The sequence below is a fragment of the Hemicordylus capensis genome, chromosome 1, assembly GCF_027244095.1.
Source record: "Hemicordylus capensis ecotype Gifberg chromosome 1, rHemCap1.1.pri, whole genome shotgun sequence".
NCBI lineage: Eukaryota > Metazoa > Chordata > Lepidosauria > Squamata > Cordylidae > Hemicordylus > Hemicordylus capensis.
Genome location: NC_069657.1, coordinates 221,935,363 through 221,953,133, shown reverse-complemented (window position 1 = coordinate 221,953,133; position 17,771 = coordinate 221,935,363). Strand labels below are relative to the sequence as shown.

The window sequence follows — 17,771 nt, the reverse complement described above, 5'->3', positions numbered from 1 at the left end:
CCAAACATCAACATGTCTAGCAGTGATTTACACTCTTTGACCTGGAGGTCTTTCCCTTTCCCCTTAATCCCTGACGTGCTGGTTGCTGTAGCTCCTCGCGGATGACCAGAAAGAATTCTGCACATGCCCCAACGCTTCGTGATCGGGTCCTGGCCCTGCTGCTGGCTCTTCAGTGAAAGGCGGATTCTGAACCCTCTGTGGGCTTTGCTCCATTTGACGGGTTGGTGGGAGGGAAAGGCGCAGTTCGGAACCCAGTTGGCTGCTGGTGCAGCAGCGTCCACTGTCTGCGGGGGGGGGAGGAGGAGGGGGCGCGGCTCCCCCCCCCCCACGCACACGGCGAACGCAGAGACAGGGTGGAGGGTGTGGAGAGGGGAGCTGCTGCTGCTGCTGCTGCTGCGTTTGAATGGGGCCAGGCGGGAGCCAGCAGCCGGCTGCCGTGTGGCTCGCTCCTCCTGCAGCAAGAGAAGGAGTCGAGGAAAGCGGGCGGCGGCGCGGTGAGGCAGCAAGGCAAGCGGGAGAGGCCTGCGCGCCGGAAGTGAGCGCGCTTGGAGCTGGCTGAGCCCGAGAAAGCTCGGCCGGCGGGGCTGCTCGCCGACGTTTGCGGTGGCTGCGGCTGGCTGTGTCGGGCTCAAGAGTGTGAGACGGAGGAGGAGGAGGAAGAAGGGGAAGGAAGTCTCGCCGCCGCTGCCGCCGCCAGGAGCCTCCCCTTCTGGCTTTGGGCTGGCACGGCACGGTGGACGGAGGGGGTGGCTCCAGTCTCGGCTAAAGGAAGCTACCACCAGCCCAGCCACCCAAGGCAGCGACCGCCGGCAATAGGCAGGGCATTGAGAGAGTGGCCGCCTCCGCCGCTGGGTCTCCAGCAACAGCCGCCGCCGCCGCCGCCACCGTGAGTCCACAGTTCTTCTCTGCCTTGTTTTAAGCTCGAGGAGGGGAGTAGCGGAGCGTAGAGCACCACACCTTCTCCCACCATTTTCCCGGAGTCCCGCCCTTTGGGGCTCCCCAGGTTTCCTGGGGTTGGGGGGTGGATGGGGTCCTCTCCGTTTCCCCGCAGGAGCAGAGCAGACTCAGATGATCAGGGTGGGGAGCCGAGTTGAGGTGAACATTGGGGTGGGGGTGGGTGGGGGGCGATTCTCCCTCCTCGCCTGCTTTCCCCTCCCCCCACCCCACCCCTTTCCAGCTTCCTTTTCTTCTTCAGGGAGGCTCCTCGGGAATTCTGTTGACACGAAATGGAAATGGTTGCTGGTTCTAGACCAAGGGGTGTGTGTGTGTGTCTGTCTGACTTGTGAGGGAGGGCTAGAAAAATGGGGTGGGGGAGAGAGAGAGCTCTTCCCCTCTTATTGTCCGTGATTCTGGGTCAGACTAAACCAACACCCATTTCTCCCTTTGAGGTTAGGCATAAATGCCACATCGCTATGTGGTGGGTGTGGGGAGAGAAGAGAAATAATGTTTTAAATATATACATGTACACACACACACACACACACACCCCGTGGTGAGTTTCCTAAAACATATGTAGACCCAAAGCTGTGTCTGTCTGTGTTAGAGGCTGGGAGTGGTGCAAGGTCTATTCTATATATAGGGTGTGGGTAAGGGATAGCTGGATATATACAGTAAATACCTTTATGGGATAAAGATCTCCATGGACCCATAGAAGGAATACTGAGGGGCAGTTATCATTCCTCCAGCCTACATGATACAGAAGAAGGGATGGGTTTGCGACAGAAAAACGGCATTACATCCCTTTTCATTTATCAGTAAGCTAAAACTGCTGGCGGATCCAGCCTCAGCCCAACCTCCACTCCTTCCCTCTGAAATCATTTAAGCATAGGCTATGTGAAGGGGTTGGTCTAGTACTCTGGTTAGCTGTTTTCCCCTCCCCCCCCACCACAGTCTGAAATCTTTCCCTGTGGTATTCCCGAGAAATATGCAGAGATTTGCATGTAAGAATAGGGGAGCAATATCACTTAGCTGTGGTTTCAAAATAAACTTGACGGTTGCAAGAGGAAGGATTTGTTCGATAGTGAGAAATCCAGACCATGTCTGTTCCAATGCGACTCCACCCTGTGGAACTGGAACCAACATATAGTCCCCATCTACAAGCAAATCATGTGGTGTAATTAACCAAAGTGTCAAAATTTAAGGACTGCCTATGAAGGGCTAGTAAGTGTTGATTGGTGTGAAGTAAATGTTTCCTTTTAAAAATGTGTTCACATAGCTATTGACAGTAGTGGGCTTGCGTATTACTAAAGAATCTTGCAGGCAGAGCTGGTGGTTTCCATTAAAGTAAAGAGAGTTTCGAGTGCATGATTTAAAAAAAAAATCAGTGCTGGGAAGGGTGGGAACAGTATTTGTATTGAAAAAGCTATATTTTGTTTGCTGCTCATTATTATTTGTTCTTGGTATGTACCCTTCCCCACCCCCATGTAATTAATATTGACCTAGTATCCCCCTCCTCCCATGCTTTTAATACAATTTATTTCTGCATTTCCATAGTCGATACCCCGGGCTTTTCAAACTAATTGTGGAACCTAGAAATAATATATATTGCTGAAACTTCTATAATGCAATATGTGAAATTTCTTCTAAAGTCAATATTTTGTATCTTTTGCAAGAGCTGAGGACATATGGTCTGATAAAACTGTAAAATCCAAAACAGCCGAAGAATGAACTTCATATCTTAAAAAGCAGTTGTTTGTTTGATTGATTATCGTAGTCTCGTCTAATTTGAAACATATTATGTTTTCACAAATAATGAAAATTGTCTTTCTCCCCTTAGAGCAGTTCAATGAAGCCAAATATATATGTTTAGAAATATAGAGAGATTGAGTGATTCTGCTGTTCTGTGTATAGCCTGCTAAATTACAGCCCTTTGCTTGTTGAAGAAAACCTTGTAAATGAAGGGGGAGGCGAAGTTTAAGGATGTGAAAAAATGCTGATTCAGATTCTAGTGTCTACGTTTCCCCCCCAATGACTGAATTTAACAATATTGGCAGTTAAAGAGAAACTGGCACATTATGTGCATAGAATATAAATGTAATTGTTTTGCCATGCATGCTTCAGTTAGCCTGTAGCCCTTCTCTGTATGTCACACTGGTTCCTAATAGACATTCCAGTAAAAATAAACTTTAAGAAAACAGTTGTGGAGAACTGTGTTCACTATTTGTGGCTTCTTTACACATAAGTAATCAATGTTTTGGAAAGAGACAAACTGCAGTCCTGTAATAGTTATCTGGGAGTAAGCACCATTGAAGACACTGACACTTACATTGGAGTAAACATGCATAGGATCAGGCTGCAAATATAGTAATTTTTTCTAAAATACTCCTATGAACTTGTAATTGTTAGATAATTTCATATGTATGTTAATTAGCTAGGGTACTAATGCATATAACAGTTAAAGGAATTCTATTTTTCAAAGGAGAAATATGATAGCTATCCTGGTTCTGTAGAAATATTCATAGAACACTTTAGACATACAATATAAATATGGGTGTATATAAACAAAGTTGAGGGAATTTGACCTTAAAGAGCAAGGCAAGTATTAGAATTGGTATAATATAGATAAACAATATTTTTCCACTGCCTTTGACCACCTTATGAACACTTGCATGACTCGCCTAATATAGGTGACCTGTTTTAGTTGCTATACAGTTTGATCAAAACACTTTGAGTATTTCTCAAGTTATGTGTGTTTTCCATTCTCTTGCTCTCCGTGTGCACAAGTGTCGGGCACTTCCAGTTTCACGCTGACCGGGGCGGCAAGGAGGTATGCTGCCACTCTGCACCAGCAGTTTTTGAGACAGCGCCGACAGGGGAAACGCGGTGATGGGTGGGTAAGAGCAACCTCTTGGTCCCTTAAAGGTAGCCCCACCACCACCCAACTGGCTTGAACGCCGGACCAGTCCAGAGGTCCAGAAAAGGACCCCTGAATTGGTACGTGCACATCCCTATTTCTTACATTATGAGCAGGTACTTTAGAGCACACATTTCAGTTATAGGTGCACGTTGCCCATAGACATGCCAGGGAAAGGATTTGAACTTAACTAATATATCCCTCTCATATTTCATGTTTATCATACAATTTTTCATATGGTTCTAAACCAATATTTCTAAATCCTTGTTCTTAATACAGGCCTTGACAAATTTTCTTTGGATCCAAGCGCCAGCCCAAAAGTTTAGGAACAAGACAATTTACTCTTGACAAAATTACTAGACTTATGGACATTGTACAGGGGGAAGGTAAATGGGCTTTTCTTTATCATCTTTACAAGTAACATACTTGGAGTAGAAGCAGGGCTGACTGGGACAAATAGGTATTTTATTAAACTAGCTGGCCTGCATAGAGCATCTGTGCGCTCTTTGGGGCCAGCTGTTCCCCCCTCCCTCCTGCCTCACTCTCTTGCCCCTCTCCCTCCCTCCTGCCCCACTCTCTCTTGCCCTCCCTTTCTCCCCCTTCCATCCAACACTCGCCCTCCTTCTCCCTCCCACCCCTTTCTCTCACCCTCCTGCCCCACTCTCTCTTGCCCTCCCTTTCCCTCCACCTGCACTGAGTATTTTACAGCGGCGGGTGGCCATTTTTGGCCGGACCTCACCACTGCCACAGGCCCCCCTTACAGTGCGGCGGGTGACCAAAAAGGGCCCCGCCACTGCCATTCCTCCTCCTGGGCGGCGAACAGGGAAGTCCTGCCGCCCGTTTCCTTACCGCCCTGGTCTCCAACAGGCGCCTGGCCTCTGCAGCCGGGCCCGCCGGTGACCAATCCTCCTGGGTGCGGCTCAGCCAATCAAGTGCCTCCGCCACCCAGCCAATCAGCTGGGTGCCAAGACGCACATTCCAAGGCACACCCAAGATAATTAGATAGATAGATAGATAGATAGATAACTACCTCTGAATATCTTAGTCTAGACACCACTGTTAAATTTTTAGGCACCATAGCTCCCTTGTGCGGGAGATTTGTCAAGACCTGTCTTATTACTGTATATGCTTTTTCACCAACAGCTCTACATGAACTCTGCCTCAATTGTGTTTATTTTTATCCCATTCTGACTTAACAGATAGTGTATGTTTGCTGTTTCCTTCAGATATCTTGACAATATCACAAGGAATCTGATTTTTCTTCCCTGGGGAAGCAGGAATGTGCCTAGATCTCCCCCCCACCCCGAGAGAGAGAGATATTATTTGGGTGGTTGTCAATCACCCTATGATTTGGGTGGTTGTCAGTTGCTGTACTTGCATCATTTTTTGATAGCATTGTTCTTCTGCTACCTTTTGTTCACATGTAGATGACTTTTCTACATCTGTGGAGATCCAGAGTTTATTGCAATGGCACTCCAGGTTGCTTTTGTATCCCTTTGCAAGTTGAAAGTAGTACTTTAAAACATTTTGTTCTCTTTGGCTGCAGTCAAATTCCTCCTTGATATTATGACCTGTTTAATTGTCTTTATCTTATAAAGCTAGCTTGATTTTTCTTGTAAAATACATCCTCATTGGTAACTTTCTGTGAATATGTGTGAGTTTATAGGTAGCTTTTTGTAGTTTTCAAGCATTTTTGACCTACTACACAACTTTAAGCACTTTCTCTATCTGTGTACCTTCCCCCCCAGCCTTTCTCCATTTCAACTTTCTTAACCAAAGTGACATTCACTAGGAAATTTCCAAGGGCCAGTTTGCCTGCAGAAGATGATGAACGCTGTTCATGATATGTTTTCAGATCACTGTTTTGTGGGTCAACCTATTGAGTATCTTCATATTTGTTTTTTATGCATTCTTCAAAGTGCAAATTCACACTTTACATACAGGCAGCTTCCCCATACTATCCCAGTTCTGCTTCATGCCTTGTTGTAGTGGGTCTTTGCTTAGAGAGGACCCTAATTACGCCATTCATGGCACTTTTGCCCCATAACGTTTAATCTCCAGACCATCCTCTCTTATCACGCAAACTTTCTTGTGCAAAAAGATATGTGGCTGCTAGTATTCATTTATGGAAGACACATCAGTACACTGAGGTGTTTTATATTTGCCCATGTGACCCCTGGATCATGTACCACTGTCCTAGCAGGCAGCTTCCCCATACTATCCTAGTTCTGCTTCATGCCTTGTCGTAGTGGGTCTTTGCTTAGAGAGGACCCTAATTACGCCATTCATGGCACTTTTGCCCCATAACGTTTAATCTCCAGACCATCCTCTCTTATCACGCAAACTTTCTTGTGCAAAAAGATATGTAGCTGCTAGTATTCATTTATGGAAGACACATCAGTACACTGAGGTGTTTTAAATTTGCCCATGTGACCCCTGGATCGTGTACCACCGTCCTAGCAGATGTTGGCTTAACTGCTTCTGAGCCATATTTTATCCTCTTTCTTCTCTTTTCTATCATGCAGTTTGTTCAAGTCATATTGGAGGCACATGTTTGCAGTGCCCTTCAGTTTTCAACGTATGTCATCTCTTCTACTGCTTTGAGGTATAGGTAGGTTATAGTGAGCTTTTTAGTACGTTTTTCTTTTTATGACACTATGTTTATACATGTAATAAAATATGATTGGCATGGTCATTTATTTTTTGGTCATATATATTCAGGGCCGGAGCTAGGGGTGTTTGGTGCCCTAGGCAAAGCTTGACTTTGCCACTCCCCCACCCCCGGCTGAGAAGTGCCAACCTCCTGCTTCAACTTGAATTGCGCAAGGTGCTCATTCACTGGGTTGAATGATCAGCCTGTGCAGATGACCAGTGAATGACTAGCCCATACTGGTTTGGCAATACAGTGGGAGAGGGGAAAGAGTTGGGGACCTTGGAGCCCACCGAATGCCTGCCCTCCTGCTATTGCTGCTGGTGCTGCCTCCCTCCCCTCGGCAGTACAGATCCTGTGATTGTCAGTCCAACCAAACTGTCTCCCCTGAGAGGCAGCTTTCAACAGTGCTGTGAAGAGCTTTGCAACCAACCAGGCGCAACCACAGCCAAACCGTCGTATCACTTACTTCCTGTTTTGAGACCAGGCACCTGAGAAACCAGGATGGAGACTTCCACCTGAGCAGTCGCAGCAGTAACACTGCAAAGTGAAGTAGGGAGGGCCTAGGAATGGAGGAGGAGGAGGGAAGTAAGCCAGTGGCCAGCCAGAAGGTGGGCCCTGCCCATTCAACTTCCACCCAGGGAGCTGAAGCCTCTCAAGAGTTGGTGCCCTAGGCAACCTGCTAGGTCTGCCTAGTGAATGGGCTGGCCCTATATATACTCCAAAGAAGTAAATTGGATGAATCTTAATCATCCTGATAACCTATACTAGGAAAGCTAGTATAGCCAGGGTGAAATCTTAATCACCTTGATAACCTATACTAGGATTTGATACTCATAAAATCTAATTGTACTAGTCTGCTGGCTTTGGGCAAAGCTTTTCAAACATGGGCACCATTATAAACCTAAAATAGGATAGAGATCTGTGTAAAATGAATAAGAACTAAAGGTAATTGGCTGGCCAATGGCTGTAATAAAAACTGACTAATGGTAAAGTGTGCCGTCGAATTGGTATCAACTCCTTATGAGTAGGGATGTGCATGGAACTGATTCGGAGGCCCTTTGGGCCTCTGAACTGGTTCAGAAGGCAGCTGGTTCAATGGTGGTGGGGGAGTGCTGCTTTAAGAGTGGAGGAGGGTGCACTTACCCCTCCCTCTGCTCTCCCCCCGACGGCGCTTCTCTTTTCCAAAGTTAATCGGGGCAGCAGCATACCTCCCTGCCGCCCCGTTGAATGGATACAACTGGAAGTATCCCATGCAGCAGTTCATGATTATAGAGGAGAGGAATATATCTCTGTATCTATATCTAGGCTGCTGTTCTGTGAATTAGGTGAGGAAACAAGATTTGTTAACTCAGGGAGAGAGAGAGAAAGAAATAGAGAAAGAAAAAGGGAGGGGAAGAAAGACAAAGGGGAAGAGTGAGAGAAAGAAGGAAGGGTGAGGGACATGCCCAAGCCTGTCAGTGGCCTGAGGGGAACGTGCTCATGGGCAGTGGCAGCAAGGAAGGGCCCAGTCAACCACTGCTGCTGTTTGGGGCTACCGAGGCCATTGGTGGAGGGAGACAGGCAGGCAAGGGATGGGCCTGGGCCTGTCAGTGGCCTTAGGAGAACTAGCGGCCGTGGTGGCGGCAGCAAGGAAGGGCCCGGTCAACCGCTGCTGCTACTGCTCCTGTGGGGAGGAGCAGGAGCGGGGCTCAGGTGAGGGTGGGGAGGTTTCTGGGGATAGGGGGCTGCAGCTTGGCCAGTAGGCACCAGCAATGCTGCAGCCACGACCAAGAGGGGTGAGGGGGGTGGAGTAAAGGGACAGAGGAGTGATCAAGAGGCATGAGGGGGATGGAAGCAACAGGATGGATTAGGAGGAGCAGGAGTGTGGTGCAGGTGAGGGGAGCAATCAAGTAGTAGCACGTAGATGCTCTGCGTGGTTTAAACTAGCTTTTTATGAATATGCTTGTAAAAGGCAAGTAAAAAAACCAGTTTGAAATATGTAGAATTTCAACTTCAAACATCTATTCATTTTATTGAATAATTACCATATGTGGTAAATTTGACTCATAGTCAAGTTGGATTGAAGAAAGCTTTTCTGCTTCTCTTGGGCATGATGTAGTTTTTGAATTACTGATCTGATTGAGTGTTAAATCTGTTGAGAATAACAGTTAAAATCTGCTGATTATATTCATCCCACCACTTTCCCCCCACTTTTCACAGAAATAGCGCTGGTGGGGGGAAAGTGGTGGGATGGGTAAGTGCAAAACCTCCCCCGCCTTTAAAGGGAGACCCCTGCTTGCACCGGACCATGCCTCCGCGGTTCCATGCACATCCCTATTCATGAGCTATGTTTATGCATGTCACTTAATATCTAACTTTGAAGTACCCCAGCATTTCTTCTGAGATGTATGGAGGGTCCATAGTGATAGAGAGCCTTTTCTTAAAGCCTCATTTAAAAAAAAATAAAAAATTGCTTGGTGATCTTGAGTCCTATGTAATCTCAAGGTGCATTTTCTTTTCCTCTTTTTATAAAATTTATCTCTCTCTTTCCTTTTCCTTTTGAAAAGCCTCCTGACTCTGTTTGACTCTCAGTGGTACTTTATAGCGAGCAAAAGAACATAAGTAAAGTAAAAGGTAAAAGTTGTACCGTTGAGTCGATGTCAACTCCTGGCGACCATAGAGCCATGTGGTTTTCTTTGGTAGAATGCAGGAGGGGTTTACCATTGTCATCTCCCGTGCAGTATGAGAGGATGCCTTTCAGCATCTTCCTATATCACTGCTGCATGATATAGGTGTTCCTCATAGTCTGGGAAACAGACCATTCAAACTAGCAACTATTTATTTTTTGCTTGGTGATCTTGCGGAACATTGTATGCACCCGCCAAGTGCAGGAAGGGTGCATACAATGCTCTGCAAGATCACCAAGCAAATGTTGTTGTTGTTTTTAAAGTGAGGCTTTAGCATAAGCTACTTATGTTCTTATGTTCACCATAAAGTACCACTGGGAGTAGTATACTCCCAGTGAACCACTCTGGGAGTGGTACTCCCTACATAGAGTTGAACGGTGCATGATATGAACGGAGTACAGAAAATTTTTTGAAGGAACCGACAGGAACCCTATTAAAGCAGCCCTATGTGAACGGCTCCCAGGTTTCTTCGATTTATCTTTATTGCACTTTATTTGAGCCTAATATATTACCTCATAACTCACTCTACTTTACCCAACATAATTCTACGGTTAAGCCTGCCGTCCTGGAAAGGCCCTGGCTGCTGGGCCATGAAAAGACCAATGCAGCCCCAGGGAACAACAGACTTCAGAAGCTGCCAAAGTGTGATACTTAAAGGTGTGATGGACCCATTGGGAACATGCTACTGTGCTTGAGAATATAGATACTGCTACTTTAAATATTTATAAACCGCTTTTCAACATAAGTTCTGAAAGCAGTTTACACAGAAAAATAAATAAGATGGTTTCCTTTCCCAAAAGGGCTCAGAATCTAAAAAGAAATGTAAAGGAAATATAAAGCAGCACCTACTAACATTCTAAAGTCCCATGATAAAATTTATGTAGTATTTAGCATAGTTTCCTTTGTCGTGTGTAGTGTCTTGGATGCAAGTACTAGCCTTTAAAAGTCCCAATTGGCCTCTGTTTATGGCAAAAAATGGCTTATGACAAGGTGGATTGATTTTAATTAACTGTTTGACAAGTTGACAGAACCATTAAAAGTTAAGATTTGCAATTAAGTAGATCACTTACAATCTCCCCCCCCCCCCGCTATCTATATAAAATTTGTTTTACTGTTGTAGAAAATGGTACATGGTGCCCTTCTTACTCAGTTACAATACAAGCTGGATCCAGCAACTGCACTGACAAGGTACTCCCTGGTTCCCAGTAAGAAGCTCGTAATATAGTACATAATCAGTTATTCAATATTTTACTTGTGGTTCATTATACAAGTGCACAGCCCCATTGAACCACTATCTTGTGGGATGGAGGAGCCAAAGTAAGTTCAGCCAACGTTAAGTTGAAGGCAGTAGCGCTTTGCTAGGGGCCCCTCAACAACCAATATTCAGTGGCAAACTGCCTCAGAACATGGAGGTTCCATTTAGCTCTCATGGCTAATACCTGTTGATGGATCTCTTTTCTATAAATTTGTCTAATCCCCTTTTGAAGCCATTTTAGTGTCCATGCCATGCTTTACAGTAGTTGGTTTTATAATTTATGTGTTGTGTGACGAAATAGTGCACAGCATTCTTTGTGAATTTGGAAAGCCCACAGGGGCCAGAAGCAATCTGGAGCAATAACATAGCATTGTGAAGTTAAAGGAGTGGTAAGGGGGATCAGTTATGTAAAAGTTGCCCCTCATTTTGGTCCTTCTGGCAGCTGTGGTGACCTGAGTTGTCCTGCCAATTTGCAGTCAACCCTTGTTGTTGAAGCAGTCTGTTGTTGAAGGGTTGCAGGTCAACCCTTGTTGTTGAAGCAGTCAACAACTTCATCATAAAAGAACGTGATTTCATCCTGGAAGAGAATTCTAAGCTGGCTTGCATTGATGCGAGTTGAGTGAACAAATTGGAAGGAACTGACTTCTTGCTGCATCCACCTGAATTTTCAGTACAGCATCAACATAAGCTTGATGGGAACTCTCATGTGAGTTTGTAACTGTGTCTTACAGGAATGTCTCCCTCTCTGGGGTTCCTGCGTGGCCAGGCCCCAGTTCTGAGTGTTTGTACCTGGTAGTGGACAGGCAGAACAGATTAGTGTACCCTTGGTATACCTGCTGCCTAACAGTATCCCTGCCTGAGTTAGCAGAAGATGTATTGGACTTGGTGCTGAGGATTACAAAGCATGTGACCTTGGGGACTTCAGCATCCATGTCAAAACCATCTTGAAAGGGAAATCAGGACTTCATGACTTGCATGATAACTATGAGAATATTCCATTGTGTCGTTGGCCCATCATATGTGGTTGGACCTGGTATTGCAGACTGGAAAGGAGGATGGTGATCTGAGAATGGAGGATTTTGGTTCCATAGTCATTGACGGATTACTTCCCAGTGAGGTTTAGACTTAAAGTGATGGTTTTTCTCCACAGGACTAGTGGACTTGTTAGGATGGTCAGCCCTCAGAGGGTGATGAATCCCATTGGATTCCTGAGCCCTGGAGAGTGTGTGTTGACATAGCTGATGCTCCTGTCAATGGCCTAGTCACTTAATGGGATATTATTATTATTAATAATAATTTGATTTCTATACCGCCCTTCCAAAAATGGCTCAGGGTGGTTTACACAGAGAAATAACAAACAAATAAGATGGAACCCTGTCCCCAAAGGGCTCACAATCTAAAAAGAAAGTTAAGATAGATACCAGCAACAGCCACTGGAGGTACTGTGCTGGGGGTGGATAGGGCCAGTTACTCTCCCCCTGCTAAATAAAGAGAATCACCACATTAAAAGGTGCCTCTTTGCCAGGTTAGCAGGGGTTAGCAGTTATATGGAGATTAGGTTGTGCACGGAACCGGCGGGGATTTCTTTGAAAGTGGGGGGACATACCTTTAAGGGCGGGGGAGGCTGCCCTTACCCCTTCTGCTGCATTTCCCCTGCTGGTTCTCAATTTTAAAAGTCCCTGTTGGGGTGGCAGCCTACCTCCCAGCTGCCCTGGTGTCCTCTTCAGCCAAAAGTTAATGGAAGTACCTGGTGCATGTGCACACGCCATGCACGTTGTGCACATGTTAGGTGAGCACTTCAGTGAGCATAATGTATGCACACATGCTCTGGGTACTTCTGTTAACTTCTGGCTGAGGAGAACACCGGGGCAGCAGGGAGGTATGCTGCTGCCCTGATGGGGATTCTTAAAACTGAGTGCCAGCAGGGGAAATGCGGCTGGGGGGCGTGGTAAGGGCACTTTCCCATGGCCTTAAAGGTATGCCCCCCGCCTTCGAACCGGCAGAACCGCTGGCCGATTGAACCGGTTCGGAGGCCCATAAAGGGCCTCTGAACCAATTCCATGCACATTCCTAATGGAGATAACGCTGGTGGCTGACAAAATTGCTATTAAGTGCCCTCTTTTCATGAAAAGAACCTGTTCAGTCCCTTGGTTTATTAGGGAGCTTGGGGTAATGAAGCAGTTAAGGAGATGGGTTACAAGTGGTGAAAAACTGTGAATCTGATTGAAAACAGGTAAGAACACACTATGAGTCTACTATGGCAGTGATAAGTGCAAAGAAGCAATAATCTTCCACCCTTATTGTGTTCATATAGTGTTACAAGGATTGTCACAACCGTTGGCTGGTGGCAAATATCCCCTTCTTGGATAAGTGGCTGAATAGTAGCTTTCGTGCAACACCATTGCACAGAACACCAAGACTGGTTATCTGAATCCATTTCAACACTTAAACCACCTTAGTCACTGTAATGGATAACCTATTTTGGAAGAATGACCAGGGAAGTAAGACCTTGCTAATTCTTCTTGACCTCTTGGCAGTTTTCAATACCATCTATCATGATATCTTTCTGAAAAGGCAGTTCTGGTTCTATTCCCACCTGGATTGCTGTTTCTAAAAGGTGGTGCAGAGGGACTATTGCTGGCCTTATGGAGTCCTGCAGCCATCTTGTGTGTGTCATGCTATTTAACATCTACTGGTACTTGAAATGGGTGAATGAGGTGCCAACAGTATGCTGATGACACCCAGCTCTATTTCTCCTTTTTCTTCTGATTCAGGTGAGGCAGCAGAAGTGCTGAATTGGAACCTGAGTTTGGTGATGGGCTAGATGAGGGGTTATAAACTGAAGTCCAATCCAGAAAAGATGGAGCTACTGTCAGTGGATGATCCTTCTGACTGGGGAGGTGGTGTTTTGTTCTGGGCAGGGTTGTACTTCCTCTGGTGGGAGTAGCTGGGCAGGTTTAGGTAGTAGGATTCGTGGCATCCCATTTCTTGGGAGTTTTCCCTCTAAGGCATGTGCATGTGTTTGCGCTCACACATTTTTAAAGCTCTGCTCAGTTAATTTTAGATCCCACTCAGGTTGAATCGGGAAGGCCCCACCCTGAATGCATGTGCACACACACTGGCTTGATATTGCCACCCAGAACAAATCTAATTCCGCATACAGATGAAAAAATTAGAACACTGCCAGCTACTACTTCAGTATTTCTAATACTTGACCTCAAAAGGCTTATTTCCCCCCCTTGGTTTGTTCTTTCATAGAAATCATTCAGTGTACTCAGTATTGGCTCATAGAATCAATTTTTAGATCTGAATGTAGACTTTCTTTGATATATTTAACAACCAGGTTTGATTTAGCAAGACTTTTAAAAGAGAGAGAAGCTTTCTGTTATTGAAACTTAAAAACCTGATTTTAATCTGAACTTTTAAATCTTGATTTTACAATCTTTTATTTTTATTACCCTTATTTGTGTCCACCTATTTTTTTTTTGTTGCTTCTTCAGTAGGGATGGGCCCGGACCGGTCCGGAGGTCATTGAAAAGGCCTCTGGACCGGTCTGGACCGGTCCGGACCTGGGTGGTTCGGATTGGGGGTGGGGGGTCACTTTAAGAGCGGCGGGAGGGTTTACTTACCCCTCCCGCCGCTTTCCGCTGTGCTGCCGTAATTAGTAGAGTAATTGGGTCGGCAGGATACCTCCCTGCCACCCCTTCCCCGCTGTGGCTCTGCAAAGCTCCCAGTAATGCTTTGCGCGCGTGCACATCAGTGACGTGAAGCGCGCACATGACGTGCGTGCAAAGCATTACTGGGAGCTTTGCAGAGCTGCAGCGGGGAAGGGGCGGCAGGAAGGTATCCTGCTGCCCCAATTACTCTACTAATTATGGCGCCACAGCGGAAAGCGGCGGGAGGGGTAAGTAAACCCTCCCGCCACTCTTAAAGCGACCCCCCACCCCAGTGCCGGACCGCAGTGTGGCAGTTCCGTGCACACCCCTATTCTTCAGTCTTCATACATCACATTAAACATCCCCCCCCCGTCAAGAATAGGATATCCTTGCAGTAAAACAATTATTGGGTAAACCCAACTTACCTGCCTCCCAGAGATACAAAGTTTGCACAAATGAAATGATGAAACATAAAGCATTATCTCAGCTGGGTTTTAAAAAGTTTAACTTTATAAAATAACTGTCCCATGGTAGGTACCAAATTGAAATTATAGTCTTGTGGTGGTTTAATGCAAATGATCTTCCAGATAGATATTTTCCTGTGTTGAACTGGCATGGTATTATACAGATATAAATTACATAGCCATTGTTGAAAATGAAACATCTGTACTTTTCTTCTGTGGGTCTAACATACCTTAAGTTAAACAATGATCACAAATTCTGGATTGTGAAAGTGCATAATGCAGGTGGCTGTGATGTAATAGTGGAATGCGACATTTTTTCATCCCATGTGGAAACATCCTGAAAGTCATAATTTATAGACATTATTGAATGAATTTATTACATGAGTTATTTTTAAAGCCTGGAACATCAACACAAATGAAAGCAACATCTTTAAAATAATGTAGTATTAGATTATTCTTACTACAAATAAAATATGTAAAGGAAGGCAACGTCCCTTTGTCAATAAGTGGTGCTTTTCAGCAGTCCTGGACAGTCATTCTGTTTATACAGACAAACCTTGGCATTTGCAGACATATTTATTTACCCAGACTTTTAATTAGATTTATAGAATCTATCATTGTTTTAAATTGTTTTAATGTCTTGTCTTAGTTTTTAATCTGTGGTGTTTTACTGTAAACTGCCCAGAGATGTGAATTTTAGGTGGTATACAAATATGCTAAATAAATAAATACCATTTCTATATTTATTATATTTCTGTATCGCCACATGATCTGTCAGTTCTGAGTGGTTCACAAGCAAAACACCAAAGTAATCCATTAAAACCAGCAAACAAAAAACAAACTAGAAACAATATAAATTAGTTGAATTTAAAAAATAATAATTTTAAAACCCTGGAAAGCCACACCAGAAAAGCAAATCTTAAGGGCTCTCTTGAAGGCCAGTGATGTTGTTGAGCCTCTTATTTCTAAGGATTATGTCTTGTGAGCCATCAGTTATCTTTTTGTGACTTCAAAGCTGTACAGCAGTAAGTGTGCTCTGTTGCACAGCCCTTGGTGACTGTCCAGAAGCTTCAACCAGTGCAAAATACATCATCTTGCTTCCTCATGTAGGTGGACTATTGAGAACCCATTGTACCAATACCCCAGCATGTGCATGGGCATCTCATTATTTTGTTTCATAATTGAAGTGCTGATTTTTATCTATAAAGTTCTTAAGTGCTTCAGCTCTCAACACTTCAGATACCTCCTCTGTTGCAACCTCCTCTTTCAGCAGTGCTCGCCCATGACATTTTGCTGCCTGAAGCAGAGCACCAATAGCAAAAGGTATCCTTGAGTCTTCTGGAAGAATGAAATGGTAGATAAAATTTAATTCCAATGCATTTAGAATTCAATGCTGGTATACTGTTAAAATTATGAATAATCATATACCACTTGTCAACAAAAATTATCGAAGTGGTTTACATCAGGGTGGATTTGATTTAAATCAAACTGATTTAAATCACGATTTAAATCACGATTTAAATCACTAGCAGGGTGGATAAAAATAAAAAAAAACCGATTTAAATAAAAAAAACTGGATTTAAATTAAAAAAACTGGATTTAAATCAAAAAAATCGGATTTTTTTGATTTAAATCAGATTTTTTTTATTTTTATCCACCCTGCTAGTGATTTAAATCAGTTTGATTTAAATCAAATCCACCCTGGTTTACATATAGATAGATAAAGATGGTTGCCTGTCCCATGTTTAGGGCTCACAATCTAAAGAGAAACATCTGGCGCACAGAGTTTGCTTCACTTTGGCGCTTTTATGCAAGACTCATTCTCTACAACTTTCTGGAGAACATATAAAGTACTGCTGTGCTGATGAGTGTTTCACAAGGGAAATTGTTTGGCGGGGATATTCCTTCCAGGATAATCTCTGTCATCTGGATAGATGCCCATTTTTATCCTTGCTTCATAAAATCTCCTTGCTTTATTTAATGTAAATAAAATATGAATGTACTGGTTCTTCTTAAGTGAGAAATTTCTGTCAAGTTGTGTTTCTTTGTTGGAACATTCTAGCTTCTCAGCCTTTCTAAACTTCTCTAGTTCAAATAATGGTGGAATGCAATATCACTCTGCTAATAGTAACTTGGTTCATGCAATACGGTGGTATCAAGTTTCTTTTCTCTAAATTATGTTACTTGACAAGTGAAAATTTGCTTGACCAGCTTAATATTTGAAGGATGTTTTTAATATGCAACTACTACCAAGAATGGATACTGCACAATGTAACTTCTTGTTGTGTACACTTGTAGCACAAATGACGGAGTCAAGAGGACATTGTACTTGATCAACCTTGGAGATTCCAGTCACGTGTAAGGGGGAACCTAATCTTATAGCCAAAACAAGCATCCTCCCCTCTGTAAAAGAGTGCTGCACCAGAGTTTATAATGTGAAGGAAGAGTCCAAGAGCCTTTTGTCTATTTGGTTGTGCAGATAGAGCCATTGTTGCTTTCTATCTGGCCTGTCCTTAGTTTAAATTAAAACATGGCTTATTTTTCATTAGTTGCTGAGCAGAGGTATAAAAAATTATTTGCATGCCTTGATCATCTGATCTTGTCTAGAATACTATAATGAGAAACATATGAAGCTGCCTTATACCAAGTCAGATCGTTGGTCGATCTAGCTCAGTATTGTTTACGCAGACAGGCATGGGCTTCTCCAAGGCTGCAGGTAGGAGCCTCTCTTAGCCCTACATTGGAGATGCCAGGGAGGGAACTTTGAATCTTCCGCGTGCCAGCATGCAGGTGCTCTTCCCAAGAGTGGCCCCATCCCCTAAGGGGAATATCTTACAGTGTTCACACATGTCTTCCATTCATATGGCAATTTTTAAAAAACATCTGAAAATGTATCTTTTCACCTAAGCTTTCCCAGCTTTTTAAAACAGTCTGTTTTTAATTTTATGGCTGTTTTTAAATTGTTGCATTATTTTAACTTTTTATATGTGTTTTATGTTAACCGGCCAGAGATGAAGGTTTGGGCAGTATAGAAGTCTAATTAATTAATTAATGCATGCATGCATGCATGCAAGCCTGGGCAGACCCTACTTAACAAAGGGGACAATTAGTATAGGCCCTGAACTGCTACTGTCACGTTCTCCCCCCCAAAATCACAGCTTTAAGGACCAAATGGTAGACTGTCCTTAGGGAGAGACTTCTGGCTACAAGAAGTAATTTTTCAT

At 44.1% G+C, this 17,771-nt stretch overlaps 1 protein-coding gene across 6 annotated transcripts in view; it reads left to right on the top strand.

Moving 5' to 3' along the window:
* Nucleotides 1-281: 281 nt before the first annotated feature.
* Nucleotides 282-17,771, top strand: part of RAPH1 (Ras association (RalGDS/AF-6) and pleckstrin homology domains 1) — a 129,981-nt gene continuing 112,491 nt past the window's right edge. For 2 of the 6 annotated variants that reach the window (XM_053281105.1, XM_053281080.1), the window contains exon 1: nt 282-886. The gene's annotated coding sequence lies outside the window, so the exon portion shown is untranslated. Of the gene's footprint in view, nt 887-1,238; nt 1,258-6,386; nt 6,465-17,771 lie in introns of those variants that run through there. The other 4 variants (XM_053281122.1, XM_053281114.1, XM_053281099.1 and 1 more) reach the window with 3 other exon arrangements.